Source organism: Anabrus simplex, chromosome 10 (genome assembly GCF_040414725.1).
Source record: "Anabrus simplex isolate iqAnaSimp1 chromosome 10, ASM4041472v1, whole genome shotgun sequence".
Taxonomy (NCBI): Eukaryota; Metazoa; Arthropoda; class Insecta; order Orthoptera; family Tettigoniidae; genus Anabrus; species Anabrus simplex.
The window spans coordinates 31,278,973-31,295,611 of record NC_090274.1 but is presented as its reverse complement, the minus strand read 5'-3'; the positions used below and the strand labels follow the sequence as shown (position 1 = coordinate 31,295,611).

The window sequence follows — 16,639 nt, the reverse complement described above, 5'->3', positions numbered from 1 at the left end:
AGGATATACACAATGGTGGGTCAGTATGGGAGAAGGGGAAAAACAGGGAGAAAAAACGAAAGGACAAGGATTATCTGTTCAGCAATGCGTACAGACCGCTTCATCCTACAAAGTGTGGAATTTCACTGTCCTTGCCCTTGTACTTTTGTATTTTATCTCTAGTGCTCTTTCCTCTTCCCATACAGAGCAGTCATTGTTAAGTACTGGAAAGGAACAAAGAAGTGTCGAATGCAGTCTTATGTGAAGATTTTCTTCTTCTTCTTCTTCTTCTTCTTGTGCCTTCTCCATCACTGAAGTTTGGCCACAATCACAGCAAAGTCTGTATGATGTTCGGCTGTCCTCGTCAATCTACTCCTCTTCAATCCCAAGAGTGTTTCCTTCGACCGTGAACCCTACAACCATCATTTTTGATGTTTGTTGCCTAAAGAGGTTCAAAATCCAGGTTAATGGCTCCTCATAATTGTACTTACCACTAGTTAAGTAGAACCATGGTATTTGTCATGTTGCTGTACTAATCAAAAGTAGCGTAGACACACTGTATTCCATACATTATGGTACTACTCCCAAGTATTGTACGTCGCACAGGTAACGTAGACCTATGATGTTTTTCACATAATGGCGCCATTCACAGGCAATGCAAACCCATGGTGCACCTCAGCGTGTACTAATCACAGGGACTCTTACTACCCTGTGGTGTTCCTCACATAGTGGGAACAAATCACAGAAAACGCAGACACACGGTGTCACTCATATAGTGGTACTAGTAACAGGCAACGTAAGCCTGTGATGATGTTAAAAATTAAATAATTGAAAAGGAGGTTCAACCTATTCAATACTTAAAAGAAAGAAACGCAGTAATCACATACCTATTTAAATGGGACCGGTTTCGACCTTAGTCCAAGTCATCATCAGCCGTAAAAACATGTACAATGTTTATGAATATTGGAGGTCAGTTTCACACTTTGATAGGCACAAAGACACGACACCACATTCTGTCATGCACAAAGTCACAACACTATCAACTAATATACTAATATACTGTGCATATAAGTTTTCATTTGTTTTCCGATATTGCGCTTTTTACTACATTTTTTCTTCTCTCTACAATTGTTTTTTTCAAGTCAACTGTTTTCCAAGAACTTAGCAGGAGTACAAGTACTCATTCAATTATACTGATTTGCGTCGTATATTTTTATATACGTACTTAACTTCCCGCAACAGTGACAAATTCTAGACCTTCAAAATATTCTCCACTCTACTTTGGCGTTCGACCGCAGCGCATGACCTTGAATGTGCCGCGCTGATCACCAGGAGCTGGCGGCTTTCTACTACAAATCTATTCGTCTGCGACTTTAAGTTATTTTTTATCTTCGTATATTAGTTGATAGTGTTGTGACTTTGTGCATGACAGAATGTGGTGTCGTGTCTTTGTGCCTATCAAAGTGTGAAACTGACCTCCAATATTCATCAACATTGTACATGTTTTTACGGCTGATGATGACCTGGACTAAGGTCGAAACCGGTCCCATTTAAATAGGAATGTGATTACTGCATTTCTTTCTTTTAAGTATTGAATAGGTTGAACCTCCTTTTCAATTATTTAATTGTTAACATCAATAATTTCAATACGGAACAATGAAGTTTTTATCTTTAAATGCACAAGCTAACCAAGCTAAACAAAAAGCCTTCTCTTACATGGGCCTTAAGATCAAGATCGCTAAATTAGGAAAAGACATCGACTTCCTGAAACAATGCATATCCTACAATCTTACCCCCAAATTTCTTCAAAGTTGTACCAGAAAAAACATTTCTTCTCCTCACATGTTAAAAACCCAAAAAATAACCAACAAAATTTGGTTAAAAAACAAAATTCGTTTCTTATACAAGAAAAAATCATTTTTAAACAATAGATTATACGAAACACATCTAGAAATTGCTAATCTTCTCCCGAGTGCACAATGGAACCTCTTCCTAACTCAAGTAGACAATAAATTATTTCATGTACTGTCAATCAAACAACAAACCCTAGAGAAAAAACTCAAAATTCTTAAGAACAACTCTTCTTCACATAAATTCCAGTTTAAGAACCGTAACACACCCTCCAAAACTATTGAACAATTCCACCCTCCCATCGTAAATCTATCTAAAACAACTCTGAGTGATGATGAAAACTCAATTCTTTCGAAGGGCTTCAAACACAATTGGCCCAATCTCAACACTTTCAATGTAGCCACCAATTTAATTATTGAATCTGAAATAGCCATTAACAAAATGCCAACAGATGAACAAGATGAAATCAGATATGAAGTAAAAAGGAAACTTGAAAAAATCTTCATTAACAATAACAAAAACACTTCTCTTATTAATAATAATAATAATAATAATAATATTAATTTAATTAAAGATAATAAAACCATTTCAGATCTTAAAAAGAAAATCAATGACAATAATCTCATTATCACCAAATCTGATAAAGGCAACACTACTGTCATAATGGATAAAACTGACTACTTAGATAAAACCAAAAACTTTTTCAGTGACCCTTCTTTTTCTATAATAAAAAAAGACCCAACCACAAAAATCCAACGCCTACTCAAACATACTTTAAAAAACACTTCCTTTCTCCTCACAGATCAAGAAAAAACTAAACTAATAAACATGAAACGCCAAAGCCCTCCCTAAAATTCACAAAACTAACATTCCTATACGTCCAATTATCAATTACAGACCCAGTCCCCTATACAACACTTCTAAATTCATCCAAACATTTTTACTAAAAAATTATCGATTTTTATCCAACAAATCTATCAAAAACACTTCTGATCTAATCAACAAATTAAAGAATTTTGAAATCCAACCAAATTTTTCTCTCCATTCTTTTGACATTGTCAACATGTACCCTAGTATTCCAATTCCAAAATTATTCCCCATTATAAACAACAACCTTAACAAATTCAGTAACCTAAGTAAACTTGAAATTCAAGACTTCATGTCTATTTTAAAATTAGTTCTCAACAATAATTATTTTACTTTTGACAACACCATTTATCAACAAGATGGCTTGGCTATGGGCTCACCTGCTTCTGGCATTCTTGCTGAAATTTACCTCGACTTCTTAGAAAACACAAGAATTAATAATAATAATAATTTCTCCAACATCCTCTTTTGGGCGAGATATGTCGATGACATATTAGTAATATTAAATGAGGAATCAACCAACTCTTAATTTTCTAGACCTAACTATTACTAGACATCCTTCTTCTTTATCTTACAAAATTTTCAGAAAACCAACCCAAACAGCAACTACAATAAGACAAGATTCTTCGCACCCCCAAGCTCATAAACATGCTACTTATAACAGCTTAATTTTTCGTGCTTTCAACACCCCTATGTCCAAAAAAGATTTAAATTATGATTTAAACACCATCCGCAACATTGCTAAATTTAATGGCTTTAACAAATCCTTCATTAACCGCATCATCAACAAATTCAAACACCGTCCAAAAACCACTTTATCTAAAGACACAATTAAACCAACTGCTTTTTCCACCTTCACTTTCACTCAGGATGCTTATAAAATAACTAATATTTTTAAAAAACATAATATGAAAATTTCTTTTAGAACTAACAATAAAAGTCTTGATATCTTACACAACTCTAAATCTCTAAATAAGTCTAATGCTTTTTCTAAATCTGGTGTATACAGATTTAAATGCAACAACTGCAATTCCTCCTACGTCGGACAAACTGGCCGCAACTTCAATATCAGGTACTCTGAACATGTCAACGCCATTAAATACAACAGATTCTCTGCCATAGGACAGCACATACAAGACTCCAAGCATAGTTTCACCAGTATTGACAATGACATAAATATACTTAAAATCATTAACAAAGGCCCCCTCTTAAACATTACTGAAAATTGCTTTATCCACCTTGACCAGTACTTCAACCCTAATTTCAATTTAAACGACATTTCTGAAAAACCCAATATCCTTTTTGACTTCCTAATTCTTCTTCTCAAAAATTCCAAATTCCAAAACCCCAATTCTATTTTCCATGCCTTACATAGTTCCCACCCACATTCTCTACCTCCAATAACCCACCCTCCTAACCCACCCTAAACTACCCCTCCTTCATTTCCCTATCTTATCCTTCCTCATTACCATCTAACTTCAATTTATTTTATTCTTTCTCTTATTTCACTATCACTTTTCCTCGTTTAATTTATTCTTCCTTCTCTATTTATAAATTTAAAAAAAAAAACCACGACCTTCATTTCGGTTCTCCTCTTTCAAATTTTAACTCTTGTCTTGCGCCAACTTCGACTACTTCAATCATAACCTAAAAATTTTTCATTTAAAAAATAGCGCACTGTGCATATAAGTTTTCATTTGTTTTCCGATATTGCGCTTTTTACTACATTTTTTCTTCTCTCTACAATTGTTTTTTCAAGTCAACTGTTTTCCAAGAACTTAGCAGGAGTACAAGTACTCATTCAATTATACTGATTTGCGTCGTATATTTTTATATACGTACTTAACTTCTCGCAACAGTGACAAATTCTAGACCTTCAAAATATTCTCCACTCTACTTTGGCGTTCGACCGCAGCGCATGACCTTGAATGTGCCGCGCTGATCACCAGGAGCTGGCGGCTTTCTACTACAAATCTATTCGTCTGCGACTTCAAGTTATTTTTTATCTTCGTATATTAGTTGACAGTGTTGTGACTTTGTGCATGACAGAATGTGGTGTCGTGTCTTTGTGCCTATCAAAGTGTGAAACTGACCTCCAATATTCATCAACATTGTACATGTTTTTACGGCTGATGATGACCTGGACTAAGGTCGAAACCGGTCCCATTTAAATAGGAATGTGATTACTGCATTTCTTTCTTTTAAGTATTGAATAGGTTGAACCTCCTTTTCAATTATTTAATTTTTAACATCAATAATTTCAATACGGAACAATGAAGTTTTTATCTTTAAAAGCCTGTGATGATTCACATATAGTGGTACTAAGAATAATAATAATAATAATAATAATAATAATAATAATAATAATTGTGTGTGGCTATTTCTAGCCAAGTGCAGCCCTTATAAGGCAGACCCTCCGATGAGGGTGGGCGGCATCTGCCACGTGTAGGTAACTGTGTGTTATTGTGGTGGAGGATAGTGTTATGTGTGGTGTGTGAGTTGCAGGGATGTTGGGGACAGCACAAACAACCAGCCCCCAGGCCATTGGAATTAACCAATGAAGGTTAAAATCCCCGACCCGGCCGGGAATCAAACCCGGGACCTTCTGAACCGAAGGCCAGTACGCTGACCATTCAGCCAACGAGTCGGACATAGTGGTACTAATCACAGGTACTGGAAACCCACAGCGAACCGCTGTCTGCTGCTACTAACCACAAAAATACTGTGGACTTAACACAGTGGTACTATTTTCAAGTAAAGGTGTAATGGTGTTCCCTGCATAATGGTACTAATTACAAGTAGTTTCACAGTTCTAATTCAATCATCCCACTGCTGCCCCTTTTAGTCACCTCATACGACAGGCAGGGGATACCGGGGTGTATTCTTCGTTTGCGTCCCCCACCCACAGGGGTCCATCATTTTTACTCTGCATGATCACTTTAGGTAGGTTGTACTTTTCATACCTCTCAGGCTTGTGTTTCTTTTCTTGATTGCACACATTTGTTCCCTCCTCATGTGTCCGAGTATGAAAGAATTGAAGACGTGGTCAGTCCACGAGTTCCGCAATATCCTTTGGAACACCCACATCTCGAAGGCATTTATTCTCTTAATGGTGTTACATTTCAGAGTCCGTGTTTTAGCGCCATACAGAAGCAATGAACATACATAGCATCTGACGAAGTTATGACATGTCTCCAAGCTTAGACTTCTGTCGCACAGTAGATAAAAAGGAATGCATATTTGAATAACCAATGACAGACCAGTGTACGAAAAGGGAGAAACAGAAGACAAGGACGAACATGAAAACAGAGAAGGACCACAACATTTGTTGCATTGCCATATGCCCACCCTCCTGATGGAGACAGAAAGCAGAAACAAGCTCGCCGGGGAATGAAAAGAGAACGTAGAAAACAGGGACTGATGAAGAGAGAGCCTATCTATTTGAAGATGTAGAGATTGCCCTTGTCTTCTCTTTCTACACTGACCTTCATTGTGTTAATCCTATTTTCTTCTTCCAAAGTACACCTGTTCCATACACAACTTGATAATGGGAACAGTGTGTACATATACGTCTTCTTTCATGACTACATAGGATCACTTTAGTTAGTCCATCATTCGGGTCTCTTTTTGAAGGGATTGTTGGGCTTTGTGGTCCTCCCAGTACTTCTTCAGACGCTCCAATCTTCGTGCCCTTTCCTCAGTTGAAAATATGCGTGTTGTTGGTTTGTTTTGTGTAAGGGCATAGCGGAGATCTGTATTCTTGAGTTTTGTATTCAATTTTATCTTATTTGTGGTGTCTTCTGTTGTAAGGCCTATTTTCTTCAGATCCTCTCTTACTTCTCTGATACCTTTACATCCTGTTGCGGAATTTTTTGAGACGAGATTGTCTTGTACTATTTGTTTCGGAAGTCTCAAATACTGCATCCTGATGATATGTCCAAAGAATCCCAGTCTCCTCTTATGCATTCTACATATACATCCTTAAATACGATTGTAACATTTGTGCATCGGTTGTGAAGGTGCAGGCCAGGAGTCAGAGCACAGAGAGTAATAATAGCAAAGATGGCAGACCATCTGTCTATTCGGGAGTGAGTACAGGTTGCTGTACGCCATGAAGTACGGAATTCCATTTTACTTGTTCAGAGACGGTGGAAGAAATGCCACAATCCATCAGGTCACAATGAAAAATTGCACTCCAAGTTACCGACACGTCTAATTAACGATGCAGGAAGTAGTAGTTGTCCATCCACGTCCCCACCAAAGGAAAACGTGGTGATTGTGCATGAAAAGTTGAATTGCAATTCGGCAAGAAAGTCAACACGAAAGAGAAGAGGGAAGTACAAAATATAGTACATGTCGCGCTCAAGATTCCACAGTTTCCTTTTCACATTACTTCTTCACCTTCTTCGTCTTTCCCACCCATGCAGGGTCGACGTTTTTGACAAGTCTTTTCCATTTCCCTCGGTCCCAAATGGTGTTTTCAGTTAACTGCTTTTCTGCGAAGTCTTCTCGCATGCAATCCGTCCATCTTCTTCTAGGTCTGCCTTTCTCCCTCCTGCCCTTCACCTCCAAGTCAAGCACTCTTCTTGCTACAGAGTTCTCATCCCTGCGCTTAATGTGACCATACCAGAGCAACCACCTTTCTTGAACTTTCTGTGATGCTTGAGTTACCTTAACACTGCCTCGCATGAAGCTGTTCTTGATGTGGTCTTTCCTATACTCTGCACGGTCTTACCTCTAAATTGAAGTTTTGCGAAACAAGTGAACATCGCCTTTTCTCTGTTGCCAGCGTGCTGCGCCCGCAAGAACGGACGATGCAATACGACCGCGGTAATCAGCACTTGTAAAATGTTATACCATACTCAGAAAAACTAATGAATATGAATTAAAAACAAATTTTAAAAAACTACACTTACTAACAACTTCGGACACTAATAAGAGAATATTATTAAGAATAAAAGAGAATGAGGAAATAAAACGTCAGTCACCGCGAATGGCTGGCACAGGGAGGAGGTTATGGCCTACAAAGTGAGCACTCCACTGATCTCAGAGTCACTGGAACCCTCCAACAACATGAAAAACACACTAATTACTGAAGGAAAATGTAAAAGATCGCAAACCGTGCCAAATACCAGACTCGCTGAGCGAGAAAGGTTAAGCACGTGGTGATTGTAAATACAGTATTAGAGTTGGCAACTAGGTTTCGAGATCGTGCTCTGCCGATATAAATCGCTATGAATGGCAGCTTGGGATTAGTTGGATGTCTATGCTTCAGCGCATAAGCATCAGACAGAGCCACAATGTCAATTTAGAAGTAGAGCCGTGCGGAGTATAGTAACACCACACATCCATCGCAGCATTTTCATTTCAGCTACATTACACAACGATAAAATGTCCTTTTTTTTCTTCTCCCCCCCCCAATTTCAAGTTGGTGCATTTGACTCACAAAAACAACAAGAATTTTGACAACATTCAGCTGCTTCCATTCAAATTAATGAAGCTAAATCAAAACAAGGATACATACGGTGTTAATTGCCTCTCAAATACCTGATAATTTAAATAATTGTGTGTTGCATATATTCATACTTATTCACCAACAGCATTACATAGTAAACAAGAGGCTACCCTCATAGGAAGATACAACTGGGTAGCACGAAAGTTTTAATAGTCTTTATTAAAGATGGTGTAAAGTTTCACGAGATCAAGATTATTAAAATTGTATTTTATTGTATTTAATATGTTTTTCACAAAATTGCAGGACAAAAACTTCTCTTCTTCTTCTTCTATATGCCTTGCCCAGTATCCCGGACATTGACGATCAGTATGTACAGTGTTCTTCGATCTTGAGCAACATGGCAGGGTTGTGCGACGGTTCGTATTCCAGTAAAGTCTTGAATGTTCATGAGACATGATGTTCTTTTTCTGCCTTCTCCTCGCTGCCCTTCGATTATGCCCTTTAAACGAGGTGCAATACTGCATATCTTTCACCATGTAACACATGCCCCAAGTACGCAATTTTCCCGCATTTGATGATGCTCAGCAGTTCTCTTTTAGAGTTTGCTCTCTGTAATATTTGTTTGTTAGAGACGTACTTTATCCAGGAGACTCTTAGGCCCAGTTTCTTCAACTCTATGTTAAATTTTGCTTAACAAATGTTAACTAACAATTGTTATTAATTTAACACTTCGTTTAAAAGTTTAAAAGTACCCTGTTTCACGAACACATTTCCAACATTTGTTACGAAACAATTGTTAAAGTCAAATTAACACATTTCCGTAAGATTTCTGAATGCATTTGGCAGTGAGCGTCTTTTGTTTCTTTACATATAGCGCTCCTAGTGACGTGCTGAAATAGTATTTTGTCACACAGACACATGGTTGACATTATTATAGGTTATGGTTAGCGGAGACCGCTAAGAAGTAAAACATGTCAAGTAAGAGGCAACAAAAGCGTTATTATGATGAATGCGAGACAAATGTTGTTATAGTTTTAATTTAAAATTATGCAAGTGTGCTTAAAAAATGACATAACGGACTGTTATATTACAACATTCGATATAGCCTATTCTTGTAGGAGTGCAATCTAAGGTTCCTACATCACCGGGAAAATGTGATAATTGATATGCTTTGAATGATTTTCGGACATTCTTTTAATGCGGGGAAAATAATGTAGTGCCTTGTTAATGCTTCAATTGCAGCAGGAATTCTTTGTAGGATTCTACACACTCTTTTCTTGCACTCGTTGAACATAGTCGCCTACAATTAGGCCATTTTTCAACATAACCTTTAAAAGTCGGTCTAGGCTATAGGCCTAATTTGTGCGGCACAAGATTTCCACAAACTCACTACGAACAGTATACCGGTGATCAAATTACAATGGAAGATTTAAAGAAAAAGGGATTTCGCCATCATGTTGGGCGCTTTTGTATCCAATGTGCTTTATTTTATTAGATTAGAGAATTAAAAAATACTTGTGGTCGATTGTTTGGCTTGATGTTATTAGGTTTTTCAAACAGTTTGACCAATCAAAGTTGTTGAACTGAGAGAAATTTTCAGAGGAAACTGACGAAGTTTCCCTGGTAAAACTGAATGTAAAGTTGCGAGACTTAAGTCCCGTACCGGTAATTAATGTTTGAAACCTGCCCCGGAGTCAAACTTTCCTGCCTCTCACACGCAGGACCCAAGTTCAATTCCCGGCCAGGTCAGGCATTTTTACCTGGATATGAGGGCTGGTTCCAGGTTCACTCATTCTACGATTACCTTTAATTGAGACGCTATTTAATGGTGAGATGGCGACCCCGGTCTAGAGAGCCAGGAATAATGGCCAAGAGGATTCGTCATGCTGACCATGCGTCACCTCTAATCTGCAGGCGTTCAGACCGAGCAGCGGTCGCTTGGTAGGCGGAAGGCCCATTGGGGGTGTAGTTTGGTTTGGTTTAGGGTGTTTGTAAGATTTTAAGTATCTTTTTTTTTTTTTTTTTTTTTTTTGAGATGTTTAGCCAAATTGTTCATGGTTCATTCATTCCCGGATTTTTCGTTTTCCCGTGTTGTACGTTTTTTTACTGTGGTCCCTCCAAAAACGGAGAATCGAGGTTCCAGTGTATTCATTTACTTACCCTGCCAACATGTTACAATATAAATTAATGTTCATCTCTCTCTCTCTCTCTCTCTCTCTCTCTCTCTCTCTCTCTCTATATATATATATATGAATTCATTTCTCACTGTATTTCCTATATGTTATTATTAAAGGACCATTTTATTGTATATCATCCAGCATTTGTGAAGGTTTATTTAGTGTGTTTCTATGTTATATTTCATCATTACGCCTGGGAAAACCACTGTGTGATAATGTTTTGGGAGAAACACTGACCCATAGCTCATATATCAACAGCGAGAATTCTTTGAAATATTCACACAATATTGAACCTTACCGGCCAAAGTTCAAAGCTGAAATATTTCACATAATCGATTTTGCAAGAGCAACAAAAATTTACTGTGTGTCGATGTGCTCATGCACTGATTAAGGTTATATCAGAAAATATAAAGTGTGGTGAAGTTACTGGGGAATCCAGGTAAAGTTCTACCCGCTTAACAGTTTTCAGTGGATTAGGTATCACTACAGAACCTTATGTACGCACCCTGAGAGACGGACAGAATTATCATGTTCCATCAAAATTCAATAGACCCATTCTGACTCCAATCATGGACACATCAGTTAATTATTTCAACTTCAAGGCAAAGTAGAATCAGTAAAATTACAAACAAAGCTCATATGTACGAAGCTTATTTTTTAACTAAGGGCCATTTGTCAATAAAATATAATCATCATCATCATCCTAAACCATCTCCAGTTTCCCGGGTGTGGTATATGAGCCTCCTCCATCTCATCCTATCCTTGTACCATTCTTCCTCCACCAACTTGTCAATAAAACATAAATCACAATATATTTTGGGCTAATTTCCTTTTTATGCCTCTTTACATACCTTCAGCTAAGTTTCCACATAATTATATGCTTATTGAAACATTTGCCGTTGCATGGGACACGTTTCTGTAGACCCTCGTCATAGCAGTCACCCGTCCGAGAGGAACATCATTTCTGAATTATCGTTTTACTTCGCCATTGGTATAAGAACGCTTGCCGTTTAGAAACTTCTTCAGGTAGAAAAAGACAGACATGGTAGTCTCTAGGTACTGTTCAAACGCAAACACTCCCCGAGTCTTTTGGCTAGCAGCATTTCGAGCAGTCTCCCTACAGCCTTGATCTTCCACCTATTGACCACCTCTTCCTGTTTCTGAATAATTTCCTCAGTGGCAAACATTTTCATGCCGACAACGAAATAAAACGATTCAGAAGACGCTTTCCTCACAGGCGGCAGATTTCTACGATGTGGGTCTACAAAAACTTGTTCCACACTATGACAAACATTTCAATAAGCATAAAATTACGTGGAAAAGTAGCTGAAGGTATGAAAAGAGGCATACAAATGCAAATAATTATCCAGTAATATCTAATAGTGCTTATTTCATTGGCAAACGTTCCGTAATTAATAAATAGCCCTCGTAGCAGGTATATGTATTTTAACATAGTACTGTTACAAATGATGCTCAAGCATGTGGCAAGTATCATAATTATATTACAGTCCTTAATAATAATGATAATTTAATTAAGGTCACGGCCGCTTCCTTCCCACCCCTAGCCCTTTCCTCTCCCTCCGGCGCCATAAGACCTATCTATGTCGCTACGACGTAAAGCAACTTGTAATCATAATAATGATTATATGATAATAATAATAATAATAGTAATAATAATAATAATACTATTAATGCTATCACCACCTCCTTGCTCACATGAAAATTCTTGAATGCCTTGGCTTTTCAGGAGCTGACACACTTTGTTTCCCTTTTGCCGTAACATGGATGTCGAATCGATTGTTCCATGCCTCTGCCCTGGTCTAAGTTTCCCTTCTCTGATCAATAACTGTCACCTGTTAACATTATCAATTTCCCTCTTCCAGCTCTGGCCAGACTGGGACCTTAATGACACCTTTCCATCTTCCTGCATCCAACCACCACTGCTGCTCCTCAACTGCGCAGGTTCCTTCTTATTACACTTTTCTTTATCAAGTCCAACCTCCCTTATTTTGGATCTATTTCTTGTTCCCCTTCCTTCAACCATAAGCCCCATCACTTGCTTCGATATCCTTCCTGCTTCCATTCTCTTAACGTCACAGTTTATTTCTCTCCATTCTGTCCGTAATTTTTCCTATACCCATTTCCTTCCTGACATCCTCTTTTCTTACCCTGTTCCTTCTTCGAAATTAAGTTCCCCACATCCTCACTATCATTTTCCCTTTTCCAGTTGACACTGGGTGGGGCAAGTATAGTCCTCTCCACTTCGTCCTGTCTCTCCGCCATTCCTCATGCAACACCGTGGTTCCAACCCAGCTTCTGTTGTCCTCTGCTGTTCTTCACAGAGTCCATCCATCGTACTCTTGGTCTTCCTTGTCCTCACTTCCCTGTCATGTCTTTCCAGTGCTTACCTTGGCAATCCTTTCTTCTTTCATCCGCTTGACATGTCCAAATCACTTATATCTGATCTGTTTGAATTTGTCATATAGTTTTTGCACTTTTAGCTCCTTTGTACATCTTCATTTCTCACTCTGTGCCTCCTTGTCTTCAGTACCATACTCCTCAGGAATTTCATTTCAGCTGCCTGTACACTACTTTCTTCTATCCAAGTCATTGTCCAAGTTTCTGCTGAACATATTATAGGTAAGTAATATCCATTGTGTATTACCTATTTAGCCTTCATTGGTCCATCATTATTCCATATTGATCCCCGTACCTGGTTGTAAAAGGCACCCCCCAGTTGTATCCTCCTCCTAATTTCCATATACAGGGTTCTCCAAAAAGATGTTAACCACATATGGTCCATGATCTTTCATTTTTTTCCTTTTTTTTTGTAGACAAAATTTGGCCACACCTGACTCACATAGGAAGAGAGAAGTGTTTGGATCACCCTCACTAGTATGGAAAACATTTAAGAAATGGTTTGAAAAGGATCCTCCAAGCAGTCTAACTATCCGTCGACTGCATGAGAAATTTGTACCCACCAGGTCTGAGGCCAATGACTGTACAGGAAAGAGTGAACATCCAAGAAGTATTCAAACGGAAGATAACATCATAAATGTTCAAGGTAAACTGATTGGGAGCCCAAGAAAGTCAAGTAAGGTATTAGCATTGGAAACAAGCATTGCATTGACAAGTGTCTTAAGATTTCTCCACCTCGACCTGGGAATGAAGCCGTACCACAGTCCGATCATACAGGACCTTTCTGACGCTGAAAAAAGTGCTTGTGTACAAGCTGCAGAGGTGTTAATAGAGATAATTCACGTAAACCCAAATGTGTTCTTTATATCGGATGAACTCACATTTCATGTCAGCAGCAATGTGGATAAGCACAACTGTGTCATTTGGAGTACAGACCTCCTACGGCAATGTGTGAACGAGCTATGGATTGTATGGTGTAAAGAAGAAAGTTAGGCAACTTAAAAAAATTTAAAATAAAGATGGTGAAGAGAATAGGAACACAAAGAGGAAAGGAAGAAATGTGCAATTCAAGTCAAATACAGAGAGACGACAATGAACAAGTAACAGGAAAAACACAATGACAGGTCAGGGTGGAAAGTGGGAGAAATAGAAAGAAAAGACAAAAGGACAAAGGCAGTCTCCACATCTTCACACACTGCCATCGATATGAGTTCAGTGTGACACTGTTAGCCTTTTATTACGTGAGGTATATTACCATATCCGTAACTTGCCCCCATATTGCATCGCCGTTGGACCTTGTAAAGTGTCATAAGGAAGAAGTGCCACTGACATGAATTTGATTTGGGTGGATCTCTGCTTGCCAAGAAGTGACCCACACACTATGACCTCTGAGTCTTGTCCTGCGGCACATAAGAAATGTGACATGCAGGACCAAACACAGAGACTGGAACGAACTGCCGCAGACTCAAAATTAAACAGAGGTACGCCTTCACGCACTTCCCACATCAAGACTGAAGATCTGTCCAGATGGCCCCTTAATGGGTGTTGATGCCTGCCCTCCTGATGAAGCTGGGAAACAGAAATTACCTAATAAGGGGATGAGAAGATTTGCGATTGATGAGGAGAGAGCCGATTTATCAGTAGATGGCAGAGTATGAAAATGTGGGGACTCTCCTTGTCCTGCATTTTCCTCCTATTTCTCCCTCTTCCCACTCTAACATGTCACTGTGTTCTACCCGTTATATATTCCTTCCTTCTGCCTTTCTAAACTGCACTTGTGTGTTCCTCTCCAGCACATGCATTCTAAAACTCATCCATAACCAAACTGTGACACTTCTAGCAGTACAAGCTAATTTACATCATTGTCATGATTACGATCATAACCACCACCACCACCATCGATTCATGGCTCCGGCAAGCTGAGTGCTGTTATACAAGAACCTGTTCCGGTATGTTCTGTTCATCCACAGTTGATGATCTATTACATCAAGACAATTCCCAGATGGCTTTTCAATGTCCCTGAAAATTTGTTTTTGCCTATGACAGACCATTCAAAATATGCTACTTGCTGCCATTCTCTTCATGTGACTATACCAGTCAATGAAGTTAATTTACTTAATGAATAGAACTTTCTATTGCTCTAAAGACAAAGAGACCATACCACTGCAATCTCTTCAATTAAGTTAAATTAATCATTCCTGGTCTGATCGAATGACGGGAAATAGGCTGTGGATTACCATTATCACTTAAACAGAATAAATTTTCTACTGCTCCACAAGATCGTGGGCTCAAAACCTACATAGGTAGTCGGATATTTGATGGGCAGCAGTTCATATTGTATGATCTCGGCATGTAAAAGATCTAACATACCTGCCAACTTTCGAAAAGAGAAATCCAGAAGACCCTTAAGTGGAAAATTGTTAACAACAAGCGCATGCGTAACAGTCTTGAGATAAAATGAAAAGGGACGGCAAGGAGGGGAGAGAGATTATAAACAATACTAATACAAGTAAAATACAGTAGAACCTCGATGGATCGTTCCCAGAAGTGTCATTTTCCCATATTCATCGCTGAATTTATTCGGTCCCAAAAATGTTCCATATAAACAAATGTTAAATATCCCCGCATCTATCGTTTCTCAAACTATTGTTTTATCGCATCCATCGTCGAAAAATTATTTGTTCTCGGTCCCAATTTTCCTGCATTGATCGATTGTACGCAAGAAAAATATACGCAAACTTTTTTTAAATTTAGAGGGACCACTCAATACTCATAGCATATAATAGCGGCAACCTGTTACGTGAGAATGTACGAGCGATTTGGAGTTGCTAGTCCTGAACAAGGATCTTGTAGGCTGGAGTGCTATGCACAGGTTATTCAAGCGCAACCTCACTACGAGCCTCCTGGTGCCAACGCTTCTCCTCGACCCACTATCCGACCCCTAAAAGTATTTTTAATTACAAGAATTACAACGTAGACAGCGTAAAACTCAAATATGCCACCATTTTGTGTGTTGGTATACGCTGGCTATTGCTGCAAACTTTGTTGAAAAAAAGAGAAAATCGCGCAGTGCGCCAGATACGTTTTACTTAGTCAAAGGGTGATTAATCACGGCGTACCTTGTGGAGTGTGTGGGATGCTAGAGGCCTGTTAATCGCTTTGTTGCCCTCTGCCCAATAGTCTTGTTACAAGCCAGACCAATAATCTTTTCTCATAGCCTAGTGTTGTTAGTTCCTTACTTGGCTGCTTCGCACAAGCCGCTGCGACGTTGTTCGAGGCACGTCGCGTTGAATTTCTAAAACTCTGTGACACTGTCTGAGCTGAGCTGCGGGAGCCACGCCGTGTTGGGTATCTAATCTATCATTCGCAAAGGGTCTACGGAAACTTTTCTAAATACAGGTTATCGTCATAATATCCACGAATATATTTAATTTGCAATAAGAGAACTGAACATAAAGGTTTTCAATTATTACGAAATGTGTAGGGTCGAGGATTTTAACTTTCCTAGGTTAATTCCAACGGTTTGGTGGCTGTCTGTTTGCCAAATTAAACGTTAGAATTCATCTTAGGTAGGGCCGCAATTTCATATGCGCGTAGGTCGTCTATCACGCTACAACTCGAAAAGACCTGCACCTGGCTCCGGAGGCCACGAGCCATTATTGTTTTTATAATAATAATAATAATAATAATAATAATAATAATAATAATAATAATAATAATAATATATTTACATAGTGCAAAATGTCCCAGTACCCATATTTTATTATTTTTCTCTCCCCCTATTTTTTATGTGCCCGCATCCTTCATCATTTTTCCCCTGCCCCCTGAAAAACAATGCATCGAGGTTTTACTGTATATGTTATGATAGCCCCTGAAATTAAATACACTAAGT

General features: G+C 38.6%; 1 protein-coding gene across 2 annotated transcripts in view; it reads right to left on the bottom strand.

Moving 5' to 3' along the window:
* Kap-alpha1 (karyopherin alpha1) overlaps positions 1-16,639 on the bottom strand; it is a 66,337-nt gene that overhangs the window by 20,836 nt on the left and 28,862 nt on the right. The window lies entirely within an intron of this gene.